This window comes from Ambystoma mexicanum, chromosome 13 (genome assembly GCF_040938575.1).
Source record: "Ambystoma mexicanum isolate Mex_15411 chromosome 13, UKY_AmexF1_1, whole genome shotgun sequence".
Lineage (NCBI taxonomy): Eukaryota > Metazoa > Chordata > Amphibia > Caudata > Ambystomatidae > Ambystoma > Ambystoma mexicanum.
Window position 1 is genome coordinate 334,848,180 of NC_090938.1, and position 9,567 is coordinate 334,857,746.

Here is a 9,567-nt window from a genome sequence, read left to right on the forward strand (position 1 = left end):
CAATGTCAGTCAACGGGCAGAGAGTGGGGGAAGAAGAGTACATAGGAGAAAGGGTGGAGTTGTGTGACAAGGCTTGTTATCTGGCCTTGTCAAAAAGGATCGGAACCCCTCTATGCTGGGATTTGGGAGGCCTACCAGGGAGAAGTCCAGAGCCAATCCGCCCCCTGATGTCTATGGTGGCAGTTAAGAGGACCTTAGTGTCTGCCCCGACTTTGTGCTAGCATGTTGCTGTGCAGACCACTATTATTTAAAGTCTTACGTCCAAGGTCAGATACTTGCCAGAAACATGAAACATGCACCAGAGGCTGCAGTGCTCTGTGACAGGGAGAAAGATGCATCCATATGCAGCAGACAAAAGTACCTCAAGCAACATTGGCAATCCCGGGGAACAACCCATAGGCCTTCTAGACAGCCTGAGACCAAAAGGGGAGCAATGTCCACTGTTCTCTAAATAACTTACCTTGGGAAGACCCAGAACTGGGTTCTTAAACACAAACATGAACTCTTGACTTCCTGGTCCGGCATCTTGATTATGCGTCGAGCCTGCATGGAAAAAGTGGGTAGGGCTTAGCCTTATACTTATGACTTTACACGCACACCCCAGGTAAGAAAAGCAGGGCCAGATGGGCCAAGTTGGCAGAGTGAGGGGGATATAAGCAGGAAACAGGAAATGTGTTGTGGTACTCTTGTGAGGTCAGAGGGGGAAGTGGAGGACGACCATGCGACCAGAGGAAGGGGCGGCGGATTGTGGAGCGATTTGTGGAGCTAATGGCTATAGAGTGGAAGTGGTACAACAACGTCAGTGTGTGTGTGTTTGTGTGGCGAATGCATAGAAAGATAAGTGTAAGGAGTGTTTGTGATGCAGATGCTACTGCGTGAAAGGACAGTGTTTGAGTAGTTTGGAGGGGAGGAGTACTAGTACGAGGCAGGAGTAGTGGTTTGTAGGGAGGAGTAGTAGTGAGGAGGTGGGAGTAGTAGTGTGGAGGAGGGAGTAGTAGTGGGGCGGTGGGAGTAGTAGTGTGGAGCAGGGAGTAATTAGCTGAGGAGGGAGTAGTGCAAAGTAGGGAGTAGTAGTATGCATGAGGGAGAAGTAGAGTAGTGGTAGGAGGAGTAGCATCAAAGGGTGAATGCAAGATCTAGGCACAGGGAGAAAATCAAAGGGACAAAAGCTTGGTTGGAGGAGTGAGCCAGAGTGGATAAGAGGAAAGAGTAGAAAAGGGAGAGTTGAGAGGGAGCATGTTAGGCAGAGCCTGAATAAAACAGGGTATTTGTAAGGTACCATCCCAAATCCCATAACAAACCTAACAGTTGGATGGTGTAGAGAGAGTTTGGATGTCCCTGAGCGAGTGTCGTGGACAAGGAGTTCGGCCTTTAGGTCCACACCGATGGCAGAATATAAAACTATACGCTGGGGGTCAATCTTCTGTATCTACTAACCTGGATCAGTGACGCCTGGGTCAGGGTGTAGGATCTATACCAGACGAGAGAGAGAGTGACGCCATAGAGCACACAACATTTTCAATTAAATCCTTGAACCACCTCTGAGACTTGGAGTGATTCTTGCGCCATCTCTGAGAGAGACATCAGCGGGTCAGGAATCGGAAGATGAAAGAGAGGGGAGAGACAGTGGGAAGAGTGGTTGGACAGAGTGTAGTAGAGAGGGAATGGAAGGCAGACATCAGCGCGAGGAGCATAGGGGCATGAGTGGTGGAGCCCACTTGGGGCCAGAGTGTCTGAAAGGCACCTATCCATACCTTGTACCATTTAGGATATTAGATTAGGAAATATCTAGCCAGACAGGCCCTTAGACAATAGGGGTTACCAATCTTGAGAGACCATCCTGCCGTTGAGGGACGCCTGGGTTATGGGGGGTATGGCCTGTACTAGACAACAGAGAGAGGGACGAGCCTTAATGAGCCATCCCCCCTTTCCCGCCCCTTGCATTCCAGATCCACTTTTCAAAAATTGAGCCATCTGCCTGGCTTACTACTGAACAATCTAATATTTATGACGAGAATAGTGGATAGACCTCACGCTCTTTTGTTATGAAAATAAAACCCCATGAACCTTCATGGAGACTCTTCGAGTGGTCAATGGCAACAGTAAAATGTCCAATTGCTTAATGGCAACGTACCACTCGTCCCGCCCATCTCCTTCACCATTTCTCAAATGAGGAATCTTCCTCTGCATCCTATGCCCCTCCTGTCCTAGCAAATGTGGCAGTAAAAAATGTTCCTGGCGTCCACTCCTCAATGTCGATTGTACTTAAATGCTCCAATAATCCTTCCATTCCACCCGCGAAATAGGACAATCAGTGTAGTAAGAGTAAGTAAAAAGTGCTGAGGTGGGTGATCAGTCAGGTGTTGCATCTCCCCCTTTTTAAACGAGAAATGAAGGCAAGAACATAAAGAGCGAGAAAAGATAAAACCTATGGCAAAATAGAGGGAGAAGAAAACCCCCCAAAATGAACGAGTCAAAAACAGTCAGAATTAATTAAACCAGTGTATGATTCCATAAAACATGTTTAGTCAGCATTAATTAACTTTCTTCAATGAATCATTGAAGACACCACCACTGAAGAAAATCTTTAAACTCAATGGGCCTCATTACGACCCTGGCGGAGTGGGTTTACGCCAGCGGTATTCGCGGCGGACCCGTCCGCCCTACTACGAGTTCCCGTAGCGCCATGGAGCGTTTTCCGCCTGGTTTTTCCGGGCGGAGAAATCCATGGCGCTACGGGACCTTGTTGTTAATTACGCCACCGTATTTTACGGTGGCGTAATTAACGCCTTCCCAACTCCCATTATACCCTATGGGGCAAAAATGGGAATGGGGAAGGGTAAAATGGGGAATGGGGATTTACCGCCCCGCCAAGGTCGGAATGGGGCGGTAAATCCGCCAACCCCCATGGCGGTATCGGCAGCTTTCCGCCGTGCTCCATGGTGCATATTGCACCACGATTTCCGCCAGGGTCGTAATGAGGCCCAATGTAACTATACTTCACTGCTTCCAGAAGTTGTATGTTCACAACGGTTCTATGAAGCTTCTACAAAATCTCCTTCTCCCACAAGTCCAGACATAGCTCCTCACAACAATTACAAGCTCTGTACTAAGCACCCTCTCCAGCTTCTTATGAATCCGGGCAATGTCTCACCCCAAAGGCATGCAATAAAAAAACGTGCTCCTTTTCCACTGTCAAAACACTCCATGGGCCTCATTACGACCCAGGCGGTAAGTTACCGCCTGGGTCGTACCTTTACCACCATGGCGTAAACTACGTTTACGCCATGGTGGTAGGCGGACTTACCGCCCCATTCCGAGGTCGGCGCGGCGGTAAGTCCCCAATCCCCATTTACCCTTCCCCATTCTTGCCCCATAGGGCATAATGGGAGTGGGGAAGGCGTTAATTACGCCACCGTAAATTACGGTGGCGTAATTAACAACATGGTCCCTTAGCGCCATGGATTTTAACACCTGCTAAAAGCAGGTGTTAAATCCGCCATGGCGCTAAGGGACATCGGAATCAGGCGGTAAGGGTCGGCGCTGTTTACGCTGCCGTAAACCCCTTACCGCCTGAGTCGTAATGAGGCCCCATGACTTTCAACACTATGCGGCACAGTGGCGATCCTAAAATGGACTGTGAACTACTCTGCCACAAGCACAAGTTAATGACCGTATGGCACATGGAGGTGTGCCAATCCGACCACCTAGGCGGTGCGAGCGCATATTTGTTGGGGGTGTAACAATAATGGAGGCCGTAAAAGGTGCCTCCCATTAACATCACGCCCCATTTTCGATCATTTGTTTGACTGCCATACAAATGTTCGAGCACTTGCATCGGAATGGATTTTCTTGCAAGGCGCAAATGCTAGAGATCCATGTGAGGTACGCAGGCTTTATGCACCAACATAAGGCAGGGCAGACCCCATTATAAACGATGCCTGCCATTCTCACAATTACAATTAAACATTGCCCAACATGCTTGCATGCGTACACCGCCTTTTGCTCTGAACTTTTGCACTCCACTGTGCAAATGACGAGAATTTGGCAGAAGGGACCTGGCTACCCCCGAGTGAAAATGTACCAGGTACCTGACGTCAAATTACAAACTGGAGCAACATGAACTCCTCCTATAAACCCCGTTGGCACAAGAGGCTAGAAGCCTTACACAAAATGTGAGTATGCAGCCCCAGACTGGACTATTGACACTAGCTTGGAGCTGTTGACGTTCAATCATTAGCACAATAGGTGAAGAGAGAGAAAACAATACCCGAAAGGACTGTGGCTGGAAAATTCACTAAACCCAGGTTGTAGTCCGAACATGGTGCATTTAAAACAATCAGTAAATCTGGCTTCGAGAAGAAGGTTGGCAGGTCTGGAATGCTACCTGCTTGTCGCCATTTGAAGTATCCGTGCATGCAGCCGATGATGAAGTAGAGTAAGTCTTTATTAAAGGATTAAGTCTTGCGTACAACCTTTCTCACCTTGTCTCATAACCTCATTCTCCAATTACATTCCCAGAAATCCTCACATTCCAACATTCTAGCATGTGAGGGTTAGAGGAACAGTTCAGTTCAGCTTAGCTTAGCTACAACAATGTTATCATTTCAAGTTAGACTGTCTGGCATCGTTACCGTAGATTTCTTCGAATACCATTTTCCCTAATGTGATTTCACCAAATCCATTTCACCGAAAATGGTAGGGGAAATGGTATACGTGTAAGGCATAATAGGTGGGCTGTGAAGTAAGGGTATAAGTTAGGTTGGGGAACAGGGGTGTTGCTAAGTCTGGAAAAGATCTGGGGCTACACTAATGTCAGGACTGTTAGGACTAGCGGCTAGCTATCCTTTTGGTTGTAGCCCCTGCCTCTGATGGGGAAGGATTAGGGGGGTGAGCGGATGTCTCCCCCACATTAAAACAAAAAAAATAAGTAGTTTTTCGGGGGAATGGATTAGGTGAAATCTCCAGTAGGAAAAATATATTCGAAGAAATCACATAGATACATCTGGTATACTCATATCTTACTCTTTCAAAACACTCCCATCAGAAACGGGAAGGGGCCATACAGCAACAATGGAAGTTTCCCGGCTTTTTTTTGCTTACAATCAAAGAGCATTATGGAAACAGCAGTTACCATAGATCTTTATATTTGGCAAATATTTCTGTAACTAAAGGTGTGTATGCCTCCATCACTAAGCACATAATACACACAGGGCTTGCTTCTCATTTCGTTTTTGTACAATACCCCTGCTACAAATTGATTTCCAATCTCCAAGCCAGGTGAACACTCTGCCTTCTGTCACCTGTTGCTTAGGTGGTGGTGGTGGGGGGAAGGGGAGGCTAAGCGTTTTCTCTGTTGCAAACTTACGAGAACCATCAGCTGCTTTGCCAAGAGAGAGAGACACTTCTTCCTCTACGCCTGCCCAGAGCGATGTATGCTTTTAGTACTATTTTAGGTGTGTAGGCCAGAGGTGTGCTCTCCCCACTTACAGCATTCTAGCATTTTACATTCATAGAACCTGGCAATATACTCACGAGGTGCAGCTACTTCCCAGTCAACTCTTTGATGTAACCTAATGCACAAAGGAAAAAGCAAGAGGGAGCCAGGCATAGAATAGACAATGCAATTCTCCTGATAAGCAGCATACAACATTCTGCTTGCCACACATTCCTTATCCCCACAAGGAAGACAAAAGACCACATTTGACTTGTACAAAAATAAGCAGTTGATTTACAAATGTCACAGAGATAACCCTTAAATATTCTCGCTAATCATCACAGTACTCTTACTTCCAAATATAACAAGATCAACAAAGAAACCTCTTTTACTTATTATTATTAATTACTGCTTAACTGTCTTTTAAGGAAAGGTATTTCACCTTTAAAGTCTCTCAAACCCTTTCTTAACATTCTAAAGCAATGCCAAGATGCAGAATTCAATGCATCCGAATGAACATAGAAAATGTGAAGCAAAGCACAATGCTAACGGGATCATACCTCACACGGTTCAGTCAGGCAGTTCAACATCAGAATGTAAAATTCAGTCATGACTTTCAGCGAGACCCAGGGGTGTTGCTAGGTCTAGAAAAGACCCGGGGCTACGCTGATGTCAGAACTATCGGGACTGGGGGCTAGCTAGCCTTTTGGTTGTAACTCCTGAGATTCTATCCGGGGCTACAACCAAAAGACCAGGGGCTATAGCCCCCTTGGCCCCCCTCCCCCCTGCAATGCCAAAGCTTACGCCCCCCTCCCCTGTATCTGCTGTATGGCATCAGCTTAGCTGTCTGGCTGAAAAGCATATTTATAAGGTATTCACACTGGGAAGTCCCCTTTCTTACCTAAAGCCCCTTATGTCATCTACTGTTGGACAAATCACCTCCACTTCTAACACCAGTGTCTGCGGTGCCTCCCGCTTAATACCTTGCAAATAGTTTGGTAGCACCTCATGTTCTCTGGGTGCATTTATCTCCTATTCCTCCACTTTTGGCATTTAGTGCCTGCTGGCATATCCCGATGTCCGTTGGCCAAGTTCTCATTTTTACAGGTATCCTATTAGCTTACGAGGATGCTGTTGTATTTCTTGCTGATAGAAAATGGAGTGAAGCTTGCTTGCACATGCCTCCTTAATAATGTTTTCTTCTTACACCCAGGGACTTCTGAAATGCACATTCACATCACAGTTTACCTACATATGTATGCATACATGATTGTAGGTTTCAGTCAGAATCTGCTAAGCGTCTTTGCTATGCTACATGGTTAAATTAATGAATGAATGCCAACTCCAAAACGCATTTTTTAGTGTCTGAGACATTACTTTAAAAAAAAAAAATGATCTGTATATAAGCTGCTTTCTGCTACACATGTATTATAGGCGCACAAGAGCCTACATTGTTCACTAAAGCGGGTTGAATACACAGTTACAGTTGTAAGCACTACTGTCTAAACTGACTCCAGGCATATATCACAATAATATTTTTGCTACCTACACTAATCAAACATAGTAGGATATATCACAGGGTATGTAATATTAAGCGTGGTTGCTCACCCCTTTCAGGGTGTAAATGTTTTCTTAGAACTCTCTGGCCTCTAGAGACTATTATATAATGGTCTAGCGTATGAGTAAGATGAAGTGGTCCCTGGCTTTCCTACCCCTCTCAATCCCACAGATCAGAATGGATGAAATCCCACAACACATCCCCTTAGGGAATCCGTAGACCAGTGACGAGTGAGTCGTTTCTTTCTTTACCTTCTACTATCTCCCCTTCTTTCTAAACAGTTGACACCTGTCTCTCAGGCATCCTACCGCAGAACATTGACTGTTTGTTTTCTTCATGCACCTAAAACATGACACACACATCTGGTGGTGTAGCATTTATTGGATAACAAAAATATGATGTATGTCGTGTTTTCATCTGTACATTTCCTACTTCAGGAAATATGAAGGCATGTTTTAAAGGCATAATAATGTAAGGATTTGGCATCTGCATGTTCAAATCATCTTTGCACTTTTACATTTTTTCATTATGTATTTCACTTTGTGGAGAAATGCCTCTGGGTCACACGGGATACCATCCACATTGCTAATGGTTTCTGCATTTTCATTATTTGCATTTCCCTTTTACCAGGAAGAGGTGGTTGAATCAACACTACTTGAAATTACATTTTGCATGTTACTGTCTACAGAAACATTTTCTGGATCATTGTCTGCATGTGTGTCACAGGCACTGGTGTTTGACGTATTTAGCACATTTGAATTATTACAGATATTATTGTTTTCATTACATTCAGTTAGTAACCAACTACTTTCAATTTCTGCACGTGAACCCCATTTATGTTTGCTTAATTTTGCTCAAGTTCACTGGTATTGTTCCAGTCATTTGGTGTGGATAATAAGGACGATTGTCCAATGTTTATATCAGCTGCTGCTTGTGGCATCTCTTCTTGAGGTCACACGATCCTACGCTTGATCTGATGAACGGAAATGTCCAGTCCATGCCTGGCCAATGGGCGTTTCTCCATGTACAGCCGCCATGTTCTCCTCTTCCACATGTTAATGTTAAAGGTGGTGCTTGTGTGATACAAGCGGGCTGACTTGGAGGCCTGAAAGTAGAATTTGTTTGTCATCAATTCATTTGCAAAGGGTAAAACCCAGGACTTCTCCATTCCTGGGCCCTTGTTCCAACTGCAAGGTAAACTGGGTTCCCATATCACAGAGGATTTCCCAGCCCATCTCATTCAGGAAACGTTCCCAGTAGTTTACTTCCAAAGCTTCATTGGAGGCTTGACCGGCCATTAACACTTCCCCAGTGGCTTTCTCAGGCGTGTGAAAGCAGACCAAACTGTTACTGTAGCAAATCTGCTCTGACACGGGCGCCAAACTGAAGTGAACAGGCAGGCAAACTTTCCTGTCTGAAAATAGGAACTGGCCTCGGCAAACGTGTTCTTTGCATTGTTGAAATACAGGTCCACTTATGCGTGGCACTCTCTAGAGCTTCGAGCATCTTTTCAGCTGTAGAATGGTACCGAGGGTAGATGAATGCTGCGAACCCTGTGTCATTTTCTCACATTCAACTTGGCAGCAAGTTTCGATGCACGTAGTGAAACAGCTGCGATTCTTGCAGCAGCTTTCATGCCCAGCGTGATGGCGCTCATGTAAAAGCAGCAGAAAACTGCGGGCAGCAGACCGTAGTCATCAATAGGTTGTGGTTTGTGGTCATCTCTTGGGGTGCTAAAGGGTTGCACGGTGAGCTGCTGGTCAGAGGCACGGCCCACTGAACTATCTTGCAACCCTACGAGTGATGCACGAAGGAGTGTGCGTTTCTGCCGCAGGCCTTGACCTTGAATCAGGGTTGTGGCCTACAATACCATTGCACATTTTTACTTCCATCTATGTGTTGCCAGTGCACCTTTTTGCTAGTGCATCCTAATACAGTATGTCGGTTGTAGGTTCTTTCCTATTGAATATGATCCTGTTTCCTACTGTCTCTAATGATTGTAAAGACTGGATCCTGTTTCCTTAGCTAAGCACCTTGCCTGATGCTGGACCCTGTTTGCTAAGGTTGCTCTCAGCTTTAATACTACCTCTCTAAGACTCTGCTTTTACAAGTCTTTCTGTAAAGTACATCATTCCTTGGTTAATTTCCATGACACACCTTTCAGGTATACTCTGCAGGTGAGCAGCATCTAATTTAGGCATCTCACCACGTCTTTTTTTCATAATACATACATTGCGTAATTTAGTTGACAGTATACATTAGAATGATTTGCGTACCTTTGCTTAGCTGCAGGTCTTCTGCAAATTATCCTTTCTTCATTTTTTCACTGGTGGGTATCTCCCCTCGAAAGCTTGGAAAAGGGAGGTAAAAACGTTAATTGCACTTCAAATCATTGAAGCTGATTTCTTTTTGTGGAGAATGTCAGTTTGTAGCAGAGGAGATACGTCTTACTCAAAATGGACAGTATATTCTCACACCCACACACAGATCGTGCTTTGAGTATGCCTTCAGGTTTATTGTTTTACAGATGTCTGTTAGGTGAAAAGTATCACAGAACTTTGATTTCTCTTCT

General features: G+C 45.2%; 1 long non-coding RNA gene across 1 annotated transcript; it reads right to left on the reverse strand.

The window, feature by feature from the left end:
• Positions 1 to 457: 457 nt before the first annotated feature.
• LOC138520136 (uncharacterized) lies at positions 458 to 9,347 on the reverse strand. Its single transcript, XR_011282804.1, has 3 exons — positions 9,272 to 9,347; positions 5,536 to 5,573; positions 458 to 543 (listed from the first exon to the last, which is right to left on the reverse strand). It is a non-coding gene; the product is annotated as an uncharacterized lncRNA (long non-coding RNA).
• Positions 9,348 to 9,567: the final 220 nt, after the last annotated feature.